We start from the raw sequence: 23,806 nt of genomic DNA, 5'->3' as shown, positions 1-23,806 counted from the left end.
AATTTTTTTACTTGTCTTACTTGAATGGGTATTACCCCAGTGGAGAAAGCACTCAGGGCCTAGATAAAATGTTGGTTTAACTACCATTGTCCCTCTGCAGCTGCAGTTCCATGTACTCCATCGAGCTGAAAGCAGTACGCCTGCTGTATTTAGATGTTGCGTCAATAGACCGTGCGGCAGCAGTCTTCTCAGCTGGCTAACAGTACTCTGTCAGGCCGGCAGGGTTGCACTCAGCCAATATAGATGTTCCCATGGCATTGGTGGTGTCCTGGTGGCAGCGTCGTGCCACAGTGAGGCCATGGTGGTGTGGGGACATGCAAGTACTACTCATCATTATCTTACTACACATAAATGTTGTGAACCTGTCATAATATGCATATGTAGGTAATGTGTAATGCCATTTTAATGCATATTGCATTGCACACCACCAACATACTCACACTATTGTATGTACATTCACAGTCACCACAACCACAAGCACAACACCCATACCCCCACCATTGCAAAAAAATGTTTTATGTCTCAATACAGGTGTGTACCTTTTCCCCATGATAAGTTGTAAGATGAACACTTATGAGTGACACATAAAAAACATGCATGTAAAAGCAATTTAAAAATACATCATGCGAAAGCAAATTTTAACACATGATTCATAGTGAGACAAGTGATACAGATACCTACCTTAAATTCTAGTGACAATCGGATTGCTGAGTATTGTGGTCAAGTAGCAGCAGCACAGGACGGACCTGAACAATGGGGTTCAGGATGGAAGTAGGTGGTTCTGGGAGAAGTATATTAGCAATGCAATGGGATGTAAGTCCACCTGAACTGCTCAGCTTTTGAGGCTGATAATGAGGATTGGAGGTGTGATGTACCTTGTGAGTAATGCCTGCAATATATATATATATATCTATCATCAGCATTATATATCTCTATCATCAGGGGGTAGTCAGTGTAATATTTTTACAGGAAGCATTTGGCTGTTTTTGAAGGTCCTGAAGCAAACTGGACAGCCGGATTTTTACATACATTCAGGAGAGACATGTGAACTCTCAGAAAACTTGTCAGAAGCAGCTAGCAATTATTCTATGTTCTTTTTTTTAAAAAAGGCACCTTGGAAATGTCTTTACAGACAACTATAATTTCTGGATGTAACTTTAATACAATGATATGTTAATTTAATATTCCAGCCCTGAGGAAGTTGTAGGGTGACTTACCCAAAGAGGAAACACGTGTCGGCTGGCTGGTGCGAGCGGTGCTAATCGATTAAAGACCAGATTTGATTAACCTGAAGACTGTTGGAGTATTTTCTTTTGGACTAAAGATTGCATGTGCTCAGAGCTCTTGTTTCAAATGATGCTCATTTGGTGATACGGGTTGACATCCCTTCTCTTTGGAGCACTGCATTGATTGATTACATCTAAACCATTATGGATATTATGTTCCAGTGTGCCTAACTTTCCTTATTCACCCATATCTGTTTATTCAGTACTTCTTGTCTGCTAACTAATATCCAAGAGCAATGCAGAGGGCCTTATTATGAGTTTGACGGTCTGGGAGCGGGTCTTCCCTGCTCCGCTTTGCCAAACCCGTGTAGGAACCGCTTGCCAAATAAGGAGTTTCTTCTGTCTTGCAGGCAGTTCTTTGGCATTCCAAAACAGGCACTACGATGGGAACTTCAAAGGCAGCACCTGCTAGGCATAGACTGCTGCAGTCCATGCCATGAAGGTACTGGTGTGCATGCACACAGGAGGTCATATGTTGTGCCCCCCTGTGTGTATCCACATGGTGTTAGGCAACAGGGGTCCTGTAGATCCCCTTTCTTCCTCAACACTTCCTCTTCAGCGCTTTTCATGGTGCTCACACCGCCATTAAAACTGTGGCAGTACGAAAACCAGTAATACGCCGCCAAGCATATTGAAGCCTAAAGACCAGTGGTGTCTGGCATGACTCGTGGGTGGGGGAGAGGAGAAACATATGGGGAAGGGGGTCACATGCAGGTTTTAATTTAATAATAAAAAAAATGTAACTTACCTTCCAGCCGGCCGGGTCCTGCATTGTATCTGCTCCTGTCCTGCTCTCCTGCCTCTAGTAAGAACAGGAGCAGGCAGCCAGGCTCCCACCCCTAAGCCAATTACAATGCTGAAATCAGCCTTGTGATTGGTCAGGACGCCGCCCAGCCAGGGGCTAATGTCTCCCCATGTTCCCCATGTAGACTGCGTTGCAGCCTACATGGAGAAGGGCAGAGTGCACATGACTGGTTTGGTCAGACCCAGAGGGCCGACCAACCTAGTCATGCACACCATGGAGGGGGCACACTACTCCTCCCCAGCCCAGCCCTGCTTGAAGAGCAGCCCCGCCAACCTGCAACCAAACCCTTCTACTTTCCTGCAGTGTGAGAAGCAGAAACATAACATGGTAGTTATTACCATTTTATGTTTCTGCTTCTCACACAGTGAGAAAGCAGTGGGGGCAATGCTCCTCCACCTTAGTGGAGGAGCCGCCCCTCCTAAAGACCTCTGTACCACCAACAGGGATCTGTGATCTCTCGCAGTTGCAGTGGTCCCAGGGTGGCCCGACTGCCCTGGTCATAATAGTGGTAAATAGAGTGAGCAACCCAGTAAACCTTCGGGGGCTTGGGTAAAAATAAAGTAGGATGGGTAGTATCGCCTCCAAAGGAGTTTGTTATCTTTGATTGAATTGACTTAACTAAGAAACTGAGTCAAATACAGGTAACTTAATTGTCCTGAACAAAATTAATTCAGTTAATTTAAAAAAACATTCAAAACACTTATAATTGATTAAACATGACAATACTTAACAATGAGACAAAAACAAATAGACATGTGTATAGGCAAAAAGTGAATTTTATCAAAATTAGGTCACAAAGGGAAATTTACAATGCAAATGAAAATATGCAAAACAGGAATACAGGATATATGTCTGAAAAATAAATCAAGATCTCTGTAAGGCCTGTTAGCCACCTATCCAAAATAAAGATTAGAGAAATTTCCTTTTGGATAAGGCTGAGAGTCGACGTTTCGGTCTTTATGGGCAACTCTTCAAGACCATCATCAGGACAGTAGACAGTAAAAATTGTAACTCCCTTAAATCGATAATTTGCTCCGTTTGTTTAAAGATGCGCTATGTGTAGCAGAATCAGCGTTGTATCTATTTCAGGAAGTAAGGGTTCGCTGTTAAAGTTTTATTGGTCGAATCTTGTGCTATCTTGCATCGGGGTCGCAAGGAAATTTCAAAATGTATCTTTAAGTGAATTAAAGTAGCTAATGAGGCTCTCTTCACTAAGCGCACTCCTCGCAAAGGTGTCAGAGGGGGCACAGTCAGTGTTACGTTCGACAAGGACCAATCAGTTTAAAGCATCCGCGTGCAAGGAAAAAATCCGTCGTTAAGCCGCAAGCAGAAAGCTGCAATGCCCAGTCGCGTGTTTTAAAGGGCCACCTCCATCACCGTAGCTGGATCAAAGTCACCGAAACCCAGAGGACATAGGCCCTCACCACCACTCAACCCGAAGCCTCAGCAGACCTCGATTGTCGGGGCATCAGCTTCCTCATGGCAGAAGAACCAATATCTTCGGGAGCGAAGAGCTGGCCCCCACACCCCCTTAAGGTACAGCTACTTCCTGCCAAAAGGGGCACACAAGATATGACTAAGACCACCAGGGAGAGAAGAGACGACTCAGGACCACCAGGAAGAATTCCAACAGGACCAGCAGACAGGAGGAGAAAAACCCAGGAGGATGTATCAGTATACTGCAGAGTTCAAGAAAATAATAAAAGCAAAAGAAGAAAAGAAACATTGATTAAAGAAATTGTTCCCCCGCAATCGTGCAAAGGGCTGTGCACAGTTATACAAAAGTCAGTGAATGCAGGTTGTGTGCTCTCCCATACCCACCTATATTTGAAGGTGTGTCCCAGATGAGGAGGGGTCTCTTCGATAGAATGAAAGAAATTTAGCGCAATCTAATAAAAGTTTAATATGTAATTGGCATGAGAGTTAACACTGTATCGTTAACTTCAGAACTCAAGTTAACCAAAACAAAAGAAAAGGCACTTTAAAATGTGCACAATATCGGCGCTGCCATAAAAAAAGGCAAAAGAAATATTCGGAGCGCGACCTCATGCTAATTGATTTCTTCCCAGCAGGGTTCCATCTAAACAGACTCAGGAGTGGCAATGAATGCAGCACGTGCCTGCGCTGCCAAAACACATCCCAGCAGGGAGTGATGTCAGTTTCCTCGCCACGTTAGCTCAGATACGTGTGAGAAGGAATGAAGAGGAAAGTCTGTAGGGAGGGGCTGGAAACGCCTCAAATATCAGCGAGAAAGGGAAAGGAGCTTCTCAAAGAACAGCTGCAGGAAGCACATTTAAATCAGACTCACAGAAAAGGAATACTAATGTTCCCTGGCACAGGCAAGAGTTCGTAAGTGTTGCAGGATTTTCCAAACACAAATGATTCAACACAGCATGGTCCACTGGAATAAGGAAGCCAAGCCCCTGAGAATAGGGGCGGGCTGCCTGTAAACATAGAGGTCAGCTGACAGCTTCCATAGTGCAGCTTGGAACAGCACACAATCCACCCACCATTTGAAAGCATTTTGGGAGAGGTAGTGCTCTAATGGGGAACAGGGATAAGGTACAAAAGAAGCCTGATGTGTGACATTGATGAGTCCGTCCTTAACTTGGATCACCACTTTCACTAACAAAGTAGCCACGTTGAAACAAAAAAAATAACGAAACCTCAGAACAAGTCAGCTGGCACACCCCTGAGCTCCTGATCACTAAGCCTGACTGCTACCAACTGGAGAAGCAGTGGTGTGTCATGAAGAACCCCACCAACAGAGCTACTCACAAAACAGCCCTCAGCAAATTTCATCAGCACATCAAGGAAGCCAAGAAAGCAGCCATCACAACCCAGAATGATTTAGCAGCCAACTGAACTAAATAACTCTTCAGAATAGTCAAGTAAATCTATAACACAAAAGCCACAGAAAATGTCATCCACTACTCCCAAGGACTCTGCAACACCCTCTCAGACCACTCCCATAGCAAGATTGTTGCCATCTACAACTTTGACCCCCAAACCACCACCCACAACCTCATCGACCTCAACCACCAGCAAACACCAGACAACCGATCACACCAATTTCCGACTCTCCACACAGATCACCACAGCCATAATGCTGTCCATCCACTCCAGGGTGCCCACCTGATCCTGTCCCTACCATCTTTTCAACCTCAGAATGAACAGAATCAGCATGAAACTCACCAACATCATCAATGCCTCCTTCAACACAGCGACCTTTCCCTCACAGATGGAAATACGCAGAAGTCAAAGCCTTCCTCAAGAAACCCTCTGACGACCCCAGCGACCTCTAAAATTATCCACTGATCTTACTGCTCACTTACACAGACAAAGTCCTTAACAAAGTAATCAACCAATACCTCACTGAATTCCTTGGGCAAAACAAGCGACTGGATGTCTCACAATCAGGATTCGGAGCTAACCACAGCACTGAGACTGCGCTGATTGCTGCAAATGATGACATCGGAACCCTCCTCAAACACAGGGAAACTATGGCCCTGATCCTCCTCGACCTCCCAGCAGCATTCAACACAGTCTCCCACAATACCCTCATCAACAGACTCCAGAACATCAGCATACAACAAAACACCCTCAATTGGAATGCCTATTTCTTTACAGGGTGCACACAGAGTATCCGTCTGTCTCCCTTCATCTCCACACCCAAGGACACCATATGCGGCATCCCCGAGGATCATCACTCAGTCCCACCTTATTCAACACCTACATGACAAAACCCCTTGCAAACGTCATCAGATCTCATGACCTCAACATAATCTCCTACGCAAACAACACTCACCTTATCATCTCACTCACCAAAGACCCCACTAATGCCAAAACCAACTTTTCCAGTGCCCTGACTAATGTAGCCAGCTGGATGAAAAACACCCACGTCTGACTGAGCTATGACAAAACAGAAGTACTGATCTTTGGTAACAACCACTCCACCTGGGACCACACCTAGGGACCTGCTGAACTCGAGCCAACCCATACACCTACAGACGACACACAACCTAGGGATAATCCTCAAATGTCAACTGACCATAAAATGACAATTCAAAGCAGTCGCCTCCTCTTGCTTCCACACTCTTCGCACACTCTGCAAAATCTTTAGATCGATCCCAGTCAACACCAGACAAACCTTCACTCAAACCCTCGTCACCAGCCAGCTGGATCTTCCAAAATGGTTGCATATCACCCCCCTACCTCAGAAACCTCCACTGACTCCCCAACCAGAAGAGATGCCAGTTCAAGATCTTCACGCATGCCTACAAAGACCTCCAAGATCAAGGACCATCCTACATCAACCATTAACTGAGATTCCACCAACCCTCCGTGAAACGGCACTTCTCTCTCACCCTTTCCCATGAACATTTGAAAGTCTGCTCAGAATAAAATAAAAAATTTCTTTATTACAGTTGCAAAAGCCATCACAATATTATGTTAAGACTGACATTTTATGCTCTTTTTTATGCTCTTTTTTGTGTCAACATAATATGTTTGCGCAAAAAAATCAATAGAAAAATTTATTTTTACAAACTCAAACAAGGAACTAGGGCCCTCATTTATGAGGTTTTGACGTAAAGCAGCATTGCCCTACATCAAAAGAAAATGGCAGGAATGTGCTGTATCTATAGCAAACAATGCATTCCTGTCCTTTTCCCCAGGGCCAGCAGACAATGGGCTGCCGGGCTCCAATGCAGGCACCCTTGCACCACAAGGGTGCCTGCATTGCGAGGCCAATTGATTGTGTGCACGAAGGTATTTCAGGCAAATTCCTCTTTCTATGTGTGCTGCAGAATGCCGCACACAAAGAAAAAGGAAAAACAAGGAGAAATTAAAACATTTCTCCTCATTGCGACTCCCTAATGCCACCCCTGGGTTGGCGTTAGATTTGGATGCATTTCCACGTTTTTAATTTCTCATGAATCTGGTAATGTGTCAGATTCCATGGGTGGTACGTGAGAACACTCACAGCAACACCCAGGGAATGCCCTTTCACACAGTGTTCTGAGTGAATGGAGCACGAATTTACAAGGCCAAGAAAAGCCATGTACAGCGGCTTTACTTGGCCTTGTAAATATGCCGGACCACATTGCGCCAACCAGAAGTCAAAATAGTGATATTCCAGTGCTGCAAGGGGCCTCATAAATGAGGCCCTAGATATTTGAGCTACCTCATCCACATAGAGGATACAGCCATATCATGGTTCTCTTAACTCTTTCTTTACTCCAAAGAACTAACAGCCAGATTCATAATTGTAAAATCAGCTCGCAAAGGGTCTGATTTTGAGAATCTGGCTCTTTGTGAGCGCATTTTTGCATTTGGGATTCATCATCCCAAATGCAAAAATTGCAAATTGCGAAATCGCTAAATTGCGAGGAATTGCATTTAAGAATCTCTATTTGAGATTCTTTAAATGCAATTCATGAACCGTTTTTGAATTGCGAAATCGCTATTTTTGGCCGCTATTTACCGCGAAGTCTGACTTCGTGGTAAATAGCGAACATTTAGAAAAATGCACTTTTGTGCATTTTTCAAAGTTGTATGTTACACACACACATGTCCTTTGGACATGTGTGTGTGCACAACATCAGTCTACATTTACATTTCAGGGGTGCTACAGGGTGTCCTTTGGACACCCCTGGCACCCTTAAAATCACATCCTTATTTGCAATTAGCAAATTGCTAATCGCAAATAAGGAATGTCTCCCCATTTATCCCTTTGGGCCTCTAGGCCCATAGGAATGCATGGGGAGTCATTCTTTATTTGCGATTAGCAATTTGCTAATTGCAAATAAGGAAGCTGTAGAAATCGCCAATAAAATTGCGATTTATACACGAATCCCGTTTCCTTAATAATCGCTATTAAGGACTCACAAATCGGAACATTGATGAATCTGGCTGTAAGCTCGCCCTGAAATTATTTTGAACCATAGTATTTACTAGAGGGAATGGAGACTAACCTTTTGTAATACATGGACAGACGTCTTGTTGTATATTAACTTTTCTTCTACTTCCTGAAACATTTTACTTTACACTTTCACATCACCTCAATAAGGTATATAGAGTTGCCAATCAAAAAAAGATATGTTTTCAAAAACTCATAAAGAGCAGATGGGAATCAAACTCTCTAATCCACATGAACATTATAAGCCTTGTAGTGGTTCTTAAACTGTTCTTCCACTGTGCAAGCCAAAGCACCTTATAAAACTCATTGATACCATTAGATTTATTAGTGTGAATAGAGACTAAACTATTCACTCTCAGACAATAAGAGTAAACAGTAATGCTTGAGACCTCTGTTATAGTGTCAAATTAAACATACGTTTTCTCTTAAAAAATTTGTTATTATGGGGTTATCAACTAAAATGTTTTACATACTTAGATTTTCAAACAGAAAGTTACTTTGTAAATTTTATTTCAATTAATTATAGGTGGTGCAGAAATCTATTTCCCACATCTAGACTATGTTTAAGAGCATCTAAATTGTCTGTCCGACAAACTTTTGATTGCATACTGATCTTGATTTCTCACCGCCTCTGCTGTTTTCTATGCCCCACAATTTGATATCTTTAAAAGATTGCCATATATTGTGTTGTTTTGAAATGTTTTGCAATCAATCCATTATTGTCCTTATTTTTAAACGCTCTCACATATTCCTACCATCTAATTTACAACATTCTTATTGTGGAACTAATGTACAATTTGTCACAGATACACTGAAACATATAAACACAATCCTTAGTTTTAAAATTCATAAAATAATTATTCTGATTGTGTTTAAATGATTCTGAACATTGAAAACTTGAATTCAATTGGAAGCATATTTCCAGAAAATACAACTTTTACATCTGTAATAGCTGTTTGGCTCTTTTGAAAAACAGTGGCTTTTTCACTCCTCTGTTTCATAGTTGATAGTATCACCGGGATTCAACAGTACCTGCAACATCTTTGCCTTTGGATAAGTGATTAATGGATAGCCACCTACATATTAATGTCTTAACGACTCTTCAAGATATTCCAGTGTTGTTTAAAAATCTTAGCTCTCTCATTCTGTTTTAAATTAATAATAAACCTAATCCTTTCTTGTAGAATGAGGTACCCTACTCAGGTGAGAGTCGGAACTAACTTCCTGACCACAAAGAAGCACCAGCTGTGATTTCTGAGAATTTAAATAATTTGCATTAGCTATATTAGTGCAGGACAGGCCAGTTGGCTTAGACTCTTCTGGAGGACCAGAATTAACCAAGTTAGGAGTCCATTTCCTGGGTCAATTGTTGATATGGCTGTAAGTGAGCTTTGATTTAGTTTGTGGAGAAGAAGATGACTTAGTTTTAGGTGAGAGGGTGGGCCAAGCCAGAGAAGGTGGGACAGAAGTGGACTGCTAGAATTCCTTTTGGGAGAAGTGGTTGGGAGGAGGGCTGGGTTCCAGAAAGGAGCAGCTGACTTAGAAAAGGCGGAAGGAAGTTTTGGTAAAGTGGGAGAGGCCAACCTGGATTGACAGACATCGAGGAAATAACAATAACACTGGGGAGTACTCTTTTAAATAGAACTGAGCGATGTAGAAAGAGGCATTTGTCACATGCTCTAGAAGTGGGAGGGGAAATCGGAGCAGGTGAGTTTAAGGGTGGGGTGGGAGAAATAGGAATGGGCGAGTGACCCATAAGCTGTATGTAGATGTTAGGTGAGGGGGTGATGTTGGTGGGATAAGTGAGAGAGGAGGAAGGCTATGAGGAAGTCATGTGCTCTGGGCAACTGTCAAAAGATTGATTATTGTTAGAGGGTTATAGCAAGGTTGTGTGGAGACGGAGGTGTAGGATGGAAGCATTGAGAATTCAGGTTAAATTGCTGGTTTGAATCAGTGGCAGGGTAGTAAGATGGAAGAGGACCCTAAGGGTCTCATTACAAGTACAGCAGTCTCAGGACCACTGTACCGGCTGTAGCAGTCAGACCGCCACAAACCTGACACAAGGCCGCTGCCACAATCCTGGATTCCAATGAGGCAGCACTGGAGAAATCAGCAGTCTCAGGCAACAGTGCCAAGCCGGCATTGCTGTGCAGATTACGATTTGCCTTATTGCTGAATTTTTCCTGGTCGGGACCCGCTATGAAAAGGTCAGCAGAAAGGCCAAGAATAGGCCCCAAACAGGGCCCCAGGGTGTTGTAACCCATTTGGACCACTGCCTGCCCTTAAAAATAATTTTGCATGCATTTGTAAAGAGGAAGGGGACCCCTTCCTATTTGCGAATGCATTAACATCTACTTGAAGTAGGTGGTAATTTGCGAGTATTTTGCAACAGCAATTGCGGTCGCAAAACATTTGTACATGGCTATGGATTCACTATGTGGAAGGTATCGCCCCTTCCAAATACCAAGTCGCAAAACAGTATTTTGTGAGTCGCAATTTGTTCGCAACTCACAAAATACTTTTTGTACAGGGACCCATGGGTTTTAGCATGCGCAAACCGGTCTAAGACCCGTTTGTGCATGCTAAACCTGTCGTACACCCTGCCCTGAGTTCCTTAATATTAGCAGCTACACATCAATGTTGTGTGAGAAGAAAATGAGGTCAGTGTTGAGTTTACCCTGGCGAACAGAGTGGTATTGGTCAACAATTAAGATTTCCGGTTATTCTGGTCTTGAGGACATATTCTGTCAACAAACCAAAATAATTATACATTTACAAAATTAGGTAAAATGATTAAGTAAGTTAAGAATGGTTGATAAAATAACATTCAAAAGTATCACAAAGTTTGAGGAATAAAAAGCAATAAAATCTACTACAACCTGCCAAAATGAATGCATGTTTTCAAGATCGATCTGAAATAACCTTAGCTATCTGAACTATAAATCAATGAAACATAGCATAGAAAGACAGAAATAGAGTACGCACAATCATCTAAGATAACTTACGAGAGCTACTGATCCAGCGCTCCTACCAAAATTCTGCATAAATGATGTCACTATCTACCAACATACTTACCAATCAATACCAGGCCCATAAAAATAACAGAGCAGCTGATTCATGAGGCGAATGAATCTAATATGTTGTTTTAACTATCTACAATAAACAAGACCAGCTTGTCATTTAGTAAGTTTATTCAAACATATTCATGAAAACTTAGGCTTTGGAACTTTATTAAACAAGTATTAGAAAATGTCATAAAGAGAAGTTTATTCAGCATTTATAAAGAGAGCTTGATTCAAGAAATATTAATCACTAACAGAAATAAGTGAGAAAGAGCATTTTCCAAACCCTAACTAATTCCCTGTCTCTACCCTCATCGCCTGAAAACAAAGTCTTTTAAAAGTCTCCTTTATTTGTTCTGTTTCCCACCCCCTTTGCTAAAAGTTAACCCATTAATTATGTTACCTAGCAAAGCACATTTAAGCAGCATATATTACCTGTGATGTACCAATCCGATCTAGAACTGCATTTGTCACAGAAAAGACAAGACAAAAGCACATTTAAAAAGCCCATGCTATTATTTTTGACAGCAGCAGTTAGTATATGACAAAGACAATAGACAATAATTATTGATTTATTTCTTTTGCATTTTGCACAAATAAGCATAATGTTAGTTCCATATGTTCATGTTGCACAGTTTATTCTAGGTTGATTTATTAACATGCAGCAAACATATTAGTTTTATTAAACATTCTGGAAGTCTGACTTCACAAGCCTGAACAAAATATTGTTCATTAACCCGCTCCATCACTACCATGATATGATAAAAATCATGTATAAGAATGCAATCCTTTTGGTAAACCTTAAAGAGCATACAAATCAGATGGATCATTCATAGACCAACCTGAAGTACAATACTTTTGTTTTGTCCTCATATCACGGTAGCGTTTTGCAAATATTGGACCATTATTGGCCCACATAATTGGTCTCATGGTCCGTTGAGCTTCCAGAGCTCTGATGACATCCAGGGGAAATAACCTCCCAAGTTACCATGACCTGGTGTTATCATAGGACTATGGAAAGATATTTTATATTTCGACACAACCCTACTTAGTATCAAAGTGCTAACATGCCCACTTTATGAAGTCCTCCCATATTTCCCCCGACCTACGTGAATTGCATTTGGTATCCATGTTGCTAGTCCACTTAACCACCTTTAACTGTGGGATGTGGGGGCAGAGGGTCTGTCCAATGTTAACATATCTTGCCTCTGGCCAAAAGCAATAGGTAAAATATTAGGCCCCTTTGCTTACTGTTGAAAGTAATATATGAACTGTTATCCACTCCAAGAAGTACTAAGGCTACTATCAAGAATATCCGTTCCCCTGAAATACCTCTTGTAATGGTTTCTACAACTTTCCAGTATTCTTTTATTGCGGGGCATGTGAAAAAAATGTGTAGATCATTGGCTGTTGGAAGGTTGCATCTGTTATATCTGAGTACTGGCTGTAACATGAACTTAGCCACTCTTCGGGAAGTTCAATACAGCCTGTTTATTACAAAGAAATTATGTCTTTTAAAGTTTGCAGGTGTAACTATTAAGTATAATAAATTTAAAGAGTCCATCCAAAGCATTTGTAGATTCTCTTCCTGGAATGTATACCGCCAGATTGCATAGGGAGTTTCCATTTTCTTTTCCTCTGCCTCCAGGAATTGCCTGTACAACTTTGAGACTTTTTTTACTTTTTACACTAACATCCTGGGGAGGACCTCAAAGTTCCACAACCTGCCTGTCCCCTGGGAAGTTGTTGAGAACCATGACATAAGCTGGACATATTTAAATCTAGAAAATCTATTGCCACTTTTCACACTCAGAACCTCCCAAGTCAACAATCCACCTGCTGATATCAGGTTGCCCCACTTGGGCACCCTTGCTTGCTTCGAGGGAAGGCTCAATCCATCCTTCAGAGATTCTGGTGTCCCTGAGAAACCCCAGATCGGTGCGAATTCCGAGTCGTACCCAATATTTAACATCTTTCTCACTGCACTCCAAAGAGTTAATGCTGCTTTTAGGACCTTAAACCTTACGTTTCGAAAGTACTTTTGAGCTCCGAATTTATATAAAAAGGCTACTGGTCCAAACTCATTAGTCATTTCCCTTAATAAAACTCCCCAAGTGGATGAACCGGTCCCCCCTATAAGCATGCAGAGGTTTTTAAATGGAAATGCCATACAATAGAGGTTAAGGTCTGGCAGAGCCAAGCTGCCCTACTTAAGACAATGCTTTAGCTTTTTCCAAGCAATTTCCCTGTAATTTGGTGATTATTTCCTTGGGGAATTTGAGTGGAATGCAATTAAATAAATATGTCAGGTTCGGGAGGCTAGACATTTTTACTAAATTAACCCTCCCATAGATGGTTAATGGAAGGTTTTTCCACCTGGATAATGCCGGTTCGACCTCCCTGGCCATCCTCTTTAGATTTTGCAATGGAATCTTGTCAATTTGATTGACTATGATAATCCCTAGATATTTTATCTCTGCACACACTCTACCTCACCATCCCTCCAGATTCCAACACATCACCTCTGTCTTGGAAATATTCACTTAATATTTGAATATTTCCATGAATTATTTTGTCAGCTGCTCCACCCTTGGAACTGTTTGGGTCAGATCCAAGGTGCAGATTATTAAATCATCTGCATATAATTCTATTTTACTGCAAGAGGGAAGTAAGTGGATAGGGATTATCTGGGCATCTTTCCTCAAAAGATGCACCAGATGTTTGATATATATATCAAACAGGAGAGGTGACAGGGGGCAACCCTGCCTCATACCACTATAACTATTAAAGTTCTTCGTGAGAAATCCATTCAGAAGGATGTTAGTCATAGGGCATTCATATAATTTTTTAAGTGCCATAATGTAGCCTGTACCACAACCCATTGATTCCAAGACTGCCCAGAGGAATGCCCAACTAACATGATCAAATGCCTTGGCAGCATTGATGGTAATCACTGCCAAGGGGATCGAGCATGCAATTGCTAAATCTATAGTCCCAATCAGTCATGATGTTAGTTCTTGAATTTGTTTTTGCGGGACAAACCCCTTCTGGTCTGTATGTGTCAATTGGGGGGCCACATTTGCAATTCTCCCTGCTAAAATACCAGTGTAGATTTTATAATCTACATTCAACAGGGAGATTGGCCGATAAGAGTCGGCCCTCCTCGGGTCCTTTGCGGGTTTGTAAACCAACACTATTATGGCCTCCCGCCATGAACTTGGGGTCTTCTCTTCCCCCTTGTAAACAGAATTGAACAACAACTTCATTTCCGAAACTATTTTTGTCAGTGATTAATTTATATTGCTCAACCGTCAGTACAGCACTTTGCCTCTACATTGATCTTGTAATTTAATCTAGCTTCATCCAGCTGTTTCGTTATATTCTCCAAATCTTGGGTAGACCCTGTCATTTGCTGCAATTTGGCCTCTAACATCCCACTTTTTCCTTGAAGCTTCTTAATTCAGCTCTGTTGATCTTGTTCTTATGGGTGACCTGCCTTTGTAAAACACCTTGTGCACATGCCTTAAAGGTATCCTAGATTACTACAATGGGGGCAGAGTGGGCATTATCCAGGAAGAACTCCGTTGTTCTTTTTGTCAAGAGAGTAGACACATCTAGGTATGATAGGATGGGCCTTTTCAATGTCCATCTCTTGTTATGGCTTGCTCTTAGCCTCATTAATGTTACACAAACCGCAGTGTGATCTGAGATATGCCCCAGCAGTATGTTGACCTCTTTTAATCTGCCAGTCCAAACTCTATCCACTAACAGATAATCCAGCCTTGACAAATGGTTATATTTTTTGCTGTGAAAGGTGTATCCCCGCTTTTGCCCCCTTAGATATCTCCATGTGTCGACTAAGCCCATTTTATATAACATGTGTTTCAAGGCCTGCATTGTCCTTAGTGCTTGAGCTTGGCCTCCCCTCCTACTTGTACATCTAGCTAAAGTTGGATCTAATAGAGTATTGAAGTCACCTCCAATAATGATGTGGGTGGTTACCCCTGCAAGTGTCAGATGTCAATCTACAATGTACTGAGGGTCATCCACATTGTGGCCGTGAAAAGCCGCAAGGACAAACTCTGTACCGGAGCATCTACAAGTAGCTAAAACCCACCTCCCACAGCTCACTGTTTTTAGAAGAAATCAACTCGACTCCAGCTCCCCTCCTAATCAGTACTGCCACCCCTTTACAGTATTCTACTTGATCAGAGGCAGAGTAACTCTCGATCCCATCTAAATTTTGTGTAGAGTCCTCTACTTTCACTTGCAGTTAAATGAATTTCTTGTAGGATAACTACTTGGACTTTAGAGTCATCTATATATTTCATCACCAACCTCTGTCTGTTTTCTGATCTGAGACCATTTACGTTCCAAAACAAGAGTTGTAGCTTATTGTAATCTCCTCCCATCTACTTTGAGTTGAGCAAAATCTATGGGGCACATGCAACAACCTATTTAGGAAGTGCAAACGGTGCGAATCGGTAAATTCGGCCGTTTGCGCTTCCTAAATACGTTTTTGGGATGCATGAAACAATTTTTCAAAATTCGCTTTTCTTTGCATTTCCTAAAAATGCGAATGCATTGAAGGAATCGCATTTGTGCGATTCCTTAAATGCAATGCATCAATTTTTTTAAAAATGCAAATTTTAAAATAGGATGTGCAAATTAACACGAGGTTGACCCTCGTGTTAATTTGCGAAATTCTTTAAAAAAGCACAAAAATGCATTTTGGAAAGTGTCATGTTACAGACACACATGTCCTCAGGACATGTGTGTGTGAAACATGCACTTTAAAATACATTTCAGGGGTGCAGGGGGGGGGGTCCTTTGGACCCCTCTCTGCACCCTTGCAATGCATCAACAAATTGCGAATTCAAAACATAGAAATGCAAAACGGCATTGATACCTATGGGCCTCTAGGCCCATAGGAATCAATGTAATGCCATTCCTTAATTGCGATTCGCAATTAAGGAATCGCAAATTCCGAAAATTAAGAAATCCTAAAAAATGTTAGGATTTCTTGATGCATAGGATTTTGCAAGTCCTAAATTGCGATTCCTTAATTTTCGCAATTTAGGAAATGCAAATTCCTACAATGATGCATGTGCCCCTATATCCCTTAAGTGTCTATAATACTTATTTCCAGTAATGGCCCAAGTCCAAGAAGATACAAATACTGAGGACTTATTTGTTTCCCACTGTTCCCCACCCTGTGCTCTACCCCCCACCTCTGTCCACCCTCTCTCACCCATGGGAACCCTTCCTTGACTTTCAGGCATTTACATGCATATGGGACCACCAGAGAGGAGGAGAAATTACCATAAACTATAACAGTAACAGTGCTTCTCCTTCCCCCCTCACCCACCCACCTCTCATCCAACACCCCTATGGTTCCTATGATTTCTTAACCTATAACCTATATCTTCATTTCTTAACTGAGGAACTGTACCCCTCAAGAAACTTCACCCTTTTTTATAATGTCAATTAAACTGTCTGTTTCTTCGACTGTCCGAAAAATATGCAACTAGTTGTCCCACATAACACAAAGCATCGCCTGGATTCTCAGTTGGGCTCTGGATCCAAGTTTATTTAACTCCTCCAACCTTTTGCCTTGCTCCAACTGTTTCTGCACTGTTGCACCGCACACATCTGAACTGATAGAAAAAGTAACATTTTGGGCTGTATTTGGTTCATTCCTCAAAGCTGCTGTCAGAATTGTTTCTTTGACCGTATATGAGATAAAGTTCACAAGAATTTTCCTCTGCTTCTGTCTCTGTCTCTGCATTTTACGTTTAAAGGGGCCCCAATGAACTTGTTGTACCTCATAATCCAAGATAAGATCCGGCCTATCTTTCAAGATGGTCTCCTTTAACAATTTATTTATAAAAGCCTTAATGTTGGTTCCTTCTTCACCAGTGGAATGTTTAAGACTCTCAAGTTGTTTCTCCTGGAATGGTTTTCATTATTTATGTCACTATTCCTATGTTTCTGTCGATATCTTTTACTTTGTGGAATATGAGTTTTATGTTAATTGTCTATTGGAACTGTATGTAATTTTGAAAAGAAATTTTTATACCCATCATATTGTTTGGCCCTTTGGTCATTCCTAATATGATTTTTAAATATATTGATTACAAATATACTTTTTATATAAATTTGACAACTTTTTTTGATTGTTCCTTCTTGATCACTGGTCTGACCTGATTGTCCACTCACACACTTAGATGTCCTAGGACTTTTTCTCGCACCTGTTGCTACCCTGCCCTAGGAGTCTATAGATCTTCACTACCCAGGGGGTCCTTGTTATTCTCACATGGTTCTCAATTCTTCCCAGATCGTCTCTGAGTTCGACATTTTCCTTAACAAGTGCCCCAAGCCAATTGGTATTTTTAGCAATGTCCTTCCTCATCAACCCTACTTCTTCCTCCATTGCGCCTAGCCACGCCGTAACATCATCTAGTTTCTGTGCCAGAGCTGTGCAAGAGGCTTGTATATCTGCTTGGTTGGCTTCCGAAGTCTTAAACCTGCTTCTGATCTCCTCTTTTAGGTCCAAAAGAATGGAGGCCAGCGGGGTTTGGAGTGTAGATACAGACCTCCTGTCTCAGCTACTTGATGGCCTTTATTTCTCGGCCTTCCCTCAACAACTTCCTCATCTCTTACTTCCAGAGGGCTGAACCTATTCTGTATTGATATCCGAAATGCACCCCCGGCTGCAACTCCACCTACACTGGTCGCCTCAGCACTCTGTGACCTCCTGGGCTCTATTGACCTCTGCTGGGGTAACATTAACCCCCCCCCCCACCATCAGACTCCTTTTAGGACATAGTTGCTGGTTTCCCACCCTCTGTCCCTGATGTTGTTATATGGGACAAAACCTTGTAAAAAGTTTTGAGGGAGGGACTCACCCTTACCTGGGGGTGAGATTTGTTATCCTCTCCCACAGGTCTCTTCCCCAATTGCTTCGCTGACTTACCTGCTCTCACCAGCTTCGTTGGGGCAAAACCCCAGCTTTATTAACACCTGCATCACAGGGGGCCTCTGAGGCTAAAGGTATTTGCAAATCTAAACTTACCCTTGCTGATTTTCCAACTGCTTGGGTACACAAGGTGTCTGGGATAGCACCTACTTTCTCCAAAGGTGGTAAGCTCTTCTCCATAGGACAACTCTGCTGTAGTTGCAAACCTCCTTGACCTCCTTTACTGCTCCACTGGCCTTTATTCACATTCTGGGAGGCTGCAGTAGAGCTACCATCAAGCGCCCTCTTTTCGCTGCCTTTTCCATCTCTTTCATCCTCTAGACCAGTGGTTCCCAAACTTTTGACTCCCGGGGACCCCCATTGAGTCACCACTGGAAGCCGGGGACCCCCAAGCAATTTGTATGCGTTAAATTTCAAATATTAAAACAGTAATTAAAAAAAATACACACGTGTGCACACAAGACAAATACTCAAAGTGCAATACTCAGTTTGCAAGCAGCTATTTGATGACAGTTTATAGGTCCCTCTGCTACATTACGATTGTCACTTATGAAGTGCACAGTAACGAAAGAATCTCTGTGACAAAAGCAGTAACCACGAACCTATGCACATAAAATACTGCTTTTTAAAATGCATGTTACACGTTCTTTGCAGTAGGCACATTAACCCTCTGTGCTACATTAGTTAAGTCAGGGAAAAGACCTTTACAATGCAATTTTTACGCCGCACTACCATTACAACGAAACATTTACAACGCAACATCCATTACAACGCATGCATTTACAATGCAACCATTACAACGCATGACACTACAACGCACACTACTAGAACGCATGCCATTACAACGCAGTCATTACAACGCATACCATTACAATGCATAGCATTACAACACATAGTACCCTTATACTATCCAACACTTACCCTACTGTTGCACCCCCTGGAGTTAGAATAGTAATTTTTACCCCTACACTATCCAACACTTACCCTACTGTTGCACCCCCTGGAGTTATAATAGTAATTTTAACCCCTTCACTATCCGACACTTACCCTACTGTTGCACCCCCTGGAGTTAGAATAGTAATTTTTACCCCTACACTATCCAATTCTTACCTTACCTTGCATGCACACCTGTGCAATGTGACACACAGACATGCCCTTAGGGCATGTCTGTGTGCCACATGGCACACAAGTCTGGAATTGGGGTGCCAGAGGGTGTCAAAATGACACCCCCTGCACCCTTGCAAAATACGGAATTTACCAAATCGGTAAATACCCATTCGGTATTCCACATTGATTCCTATGGGCTTCAAGGCCCATAGCAATCAATGGGGGATACCGATTCGGTATTTACAGAATCGGTAAATACCGAATCCTACCGATTCGGTATTTACCGATTCTGATTTACCTACATTTCCCCCCCTCTAATTTACCACTTCTTAAATACCGAATCGGTATGATTCGGTATTTAAGAAGTGGTAAATTAGAATTACCTACATCGGGCCCTTCGTCTCTGAAAATTGAGTCAGCTCTGATTTTGTTTAGTCTATTTTGCAATGCACTATCGTAAGAAATTGGCCATATAAAACTTCTGGTTCCCTGTATTTGCATTTTTCCTCAGAATGTTGTTTTGCACCCTTAGATATGTAATACATGCATTGTTAAATCTTTAGTTGTACATTTTTATTTTGCAGCATTGAAAACTGTTCCAGGTAGAACAAAACATGTCGCTATTGTTACTCAATAAATAGTAACAGGTCAAAGCTTCCATTATTTGTCTAAAATCTTGCTTGCTTAAACACAATTTAGTAATGTTCTACCTTACTCTCAACATCAGTAATTTATTTTTGTCCTCTGCAAATTTAAGTCCAATGAACTTCTAGGCGAAACCAGCATTTGCAATGCAATAGGTCTCGCATTTATGAGAGTAAGCTTTTGGCATTATAAATGTCAATGTGGTTTATTTATGTTTCAAAAGCCAAAACATAAATAAAAGGCATTGTCATTTACAATGCCAATAGCGCAAACTTGCGTAAATGTGAGACCTGTTGCTTTCCAAATGCTTGTTTAGAATGGTATGGCCCGTTATTGTATAATATGTAATATATGGTATCCTACAGTATGGACTGCAATTGTAATAAATTGTATGGTCTGTTATTATACAGTATATTATACAGTATATTATGGTTTGTTGTGGTCTGTTATTTTATGGCATGGCCTTTTATTGTATCGTATACAATGGTATATGAGTAAGGTATGGCTTGTTAACTAACTGCGTACGTATATGTGGAGAAAGTTTGTGGTATTTATAGATTTTTCCCTCCAAGGACTACCTCCCCTATTTTTATCTCTCCAAGACCTTTGCCACATTCTTGTCTTACAGCTATCCCCGTGATTTCTCAAGATGAGCTTACTCAGCTGAGCAGGAAAACTAAATTTGGCTCTCCAGCTGACCCTTTAAAGCCAGCTCAGTTTAAGGAGTCTTTTTCGTTCTTTCTGGCTCCTCTTTTCCAGATAATTAACTCCTCTTTATCCTCAGCAATGGTGCCGGTGCGGTGGAAACAGGCATAGGAGTCCCCCATTCTTAAGAAACCATCGCTTGACTCGGCTAAACCTAAGAACTTCAGGCCCATATCTCTCCTTCCCTGGATGGCTAAGATAGCGGAGGCGCATGTCAACAACATATTAACCAATTTTTTGCACTTCAATAACATCCTGGATGCATCACAAAATAGTTTCCACTCCGGCCATAGTACAGAGACTGCTCTCCTGGCCATGACTGAACATCTGCGGACCATCCTCGATTCTGGTCAGATGGCGGCACTGATCCCGTTGGATCTTAGTGCCGCTTTTGACACGGTCTCGCATGGTGTTCTGCTACAGCGGCTGGAGAAGGCAGGTGTAACGGGCTCAGCTCTGGAATGGTTCAGATCCTTTCTGTCGGAAATTCTTTCTGAGTCTCTGCCCCCCGTTTCTATCTCAGGTCCATTCCATAGATCAGGGGGTGCCTCAGTGCTCAGCACTGAGTCCCTCATTATTTAATCTGTATCTTCAGCCGCTGACAGTGGTCGCCAGGCAGTGGGGCCTTACTATGGTCTCATATGCAAACGACTACTTTGAATGCCTCCAGGTTTAGAGGCATCCTGACGGCAGTGACTGAATGGATGACCACTAACTGCTTGCAGCTAAATGCTAATAAAACCGAGATTTTGTAAGTAGGGAAGAACGCAAGCCTGTGGGGAGAGCACTGGTGGCTGTATGCCCTGGATAATACTCCTGAGCCAAAGGAGGTGGGTAAGAACCTGGGGGTCTGGATGGATTCTTCCCTCAGTTTTCAAATCCGTACCAAAAAAGTTGCTGGTACGTGTTTTGGCCTCCTGCGAGGTCTTAAGCCCCTCTTGAAGTTTTTTGAACCGCCGACCCACCAGCTGATTGTCCAGTGGACTATTTTATCTCGACTAGACTATGCCAGCTCCCTGCTGTTGGGGGCCAATCGGGCTGAAATTATTCAGATGCAGCGTGTTCAAAACACTGCTGCCAGAACCTTGATGGGGCTCACTCGGTGTGGTCCTGTAGCTAACACCATCCGGAAACTTCATTGGCTTCCCATGGCGGAGCGGATTCAATTTAAGACACTGTGTCTTTCTTTCAAAATACTGAAGTTCGCTACACCTAGCTTGCTCTGTAATCTGCTTACCCCGTATACTCCCCCCGCCAGCTGCACTCTTTAGGGCAGCACCTGGTTATTCTTCCCCATGTAAAACACTGTTGTGCAGGTGGACAGACCTTCCGTTGTATGGCTGCCAAGCTATGGAACTCCCTGCCTGTACAAATACGTAGTTTGGAGGGTCTGTTGGATTTCAGAAAAGCCATTAAGTCCTTCCTTTTCCCCTCAGTTTAGTTCTTCTGGTTCTCTTCTTGTTGGAGCTATCCTCTTGTAAAGGTTAGGCCAGTTTTCTGATGCTGGAAGCACCGGGACGCCCTTCGCTGGGGTAGCTGTGCGCTATATGAGCACAGATCAGATGACATAACATAACATAACATAACATAACATAACATAACATAACATGTGCATTTAGGCAAATGCTAATATCACTCGTTGGTACAATTTAAAAACATGTAACTTAAGTTGACTTTCCCCAATTGGAATGCGACCAAAATGTGGAGAAGTCAGAAACAAATGTAGCCTTAGTAAATGCTTTACCATGTAGCTTTATTAAAATGCCATAAATTGTGGTGTTGTATTATGCGGCTCATAAAAGACTGGCTGGAAAAAAATGCCTCACTGGAAAGCAAAGTTTTGAAAAAACCGGGAAAGCGAACAAGTGATAATAATAATAATAATAATAAAGGGGTTTATAAAGCGCCTGGTGACGCCCTCCCGGCGTGTCCCCGCGCTATGGAGAGAGAGTCAAAGCAAATGGAGAGTAGAAACTAAAGGGAAAAAAGGTAGGTTTTCAAAAGTTTTCTGAATGTAGTTTCAGTGTCCGCTAGCCTAATGCTCGTAGGGAGAGAGTTCCATTTGTTAGCTGCCAACACACGAAAGGAGCGGCCTCCCATTCTGGCTTTTTTTATGCGGGGAATTTTGAGCAAGCCTGTTCCCCTAGAGCGAAGAGTTCTATTAGGCTCCTAGGGGATGGCCAGATCTGTCAGGTAAGGGGGGGCTTTATGCGAGGTGATCCTATAACACATGAGAAGCGCTTTAAATAGGATTCTCTTTTTTATAGGCAGCCAATGCAGAGTGGCCAGGGTAGGTTTGGAGGCTGCTCTTTTAGGTAGTCTGAGGACTAGGCGTGCTGCCATGTTTTGAAGCACCTGCAGTCTCCTGATGTTCTTTTCCGTAGTTCCTAGGAGTAGCACATTGCCGTAGTCTATTCGAGAGGTCACTAGGGCTTGAGTCATGGTACGTCTGGCCTCAAGAGGGAGGAGGTCCAGAGTGCGGTTGAGGGTCTTCATAACCCCAAAGCATTTCCCTACAACTCTATGGACATGGCTATCGAAAGAAAGTCTGGGATCAACCCAGATACCCAGGTTCTTTGCTTCCTTACAAGGAGTGGGTAACGGCCCTAGACAGAATGTCCACCATTCTTTGGTCCAGCTGGCATCCTTACCTCCTATTACTAAAACCTCAGTTTTAGAGCCATTTAACTTCAGGCAGTGTTGGGTCATCCAACCTGCAAGATCCTGCATACAGGTTTTAAAGTTGTCAGCAGCTGTGGTGGGAGCTTGGGACAGGGAGATAAGCAGTTGGGTATCGTCGGCGTAGGAGACTAATTCAATGCCGTACGATTGAACCACCTCTGCCAGCGGGGCCATATAGAGGTTGAACAGGGTGGGACTCAGGGCAGAGCCCTGAGGTACCCCCTGTTCTAAGGCTATGCTGTCTGAGAGGTGAGTGCCTCTCTGAACCTGAAAGCAGCGATCGGTGAGGAACGCTTTCAACCAACCCAGTGCCGCCTTGGTGACCCCGGCTTTGTTTAGACACTGTAGCAAGATGGAATGTGCTACAGTGTCAAACGCGGCACTGAGGTCCAGCATAATGAGTGCCATGGTATGACCCTCGTCAGCTCCTGCCCGTAAAGTTTCGGTCGCTCTCAGGAGAGCTGTCTCGGTGGAGTAGCCCGACCTAAACCCCGATTGCGAGCTATGGAGAGCATTGTTGGATTCAAGATGTGCCATAAGTTGATAATTGGCTATTTTTTCCGCCACTTTCGCGAGATAAGGTAGCAAAGAGATGGGTCGCAAATTTTCCAAGGT

Source organism: Lissotriton vulgaris, chromosome 1_1, assembly GCF_964263255.1.
Source record: "Lissotriton vulgaris chromosome 1_1, aLisVul1.2, whole genome shotgun sequence".
Taxonomy (NCBI): Eukaryota; Metazoa; Chordata; class Amphibia; order Caudata; family Salamandridae; genus Lissotriton; species Lissotriton vulgaris.
Note: the sequence above shows the minus strand (reverse complement) of the source record.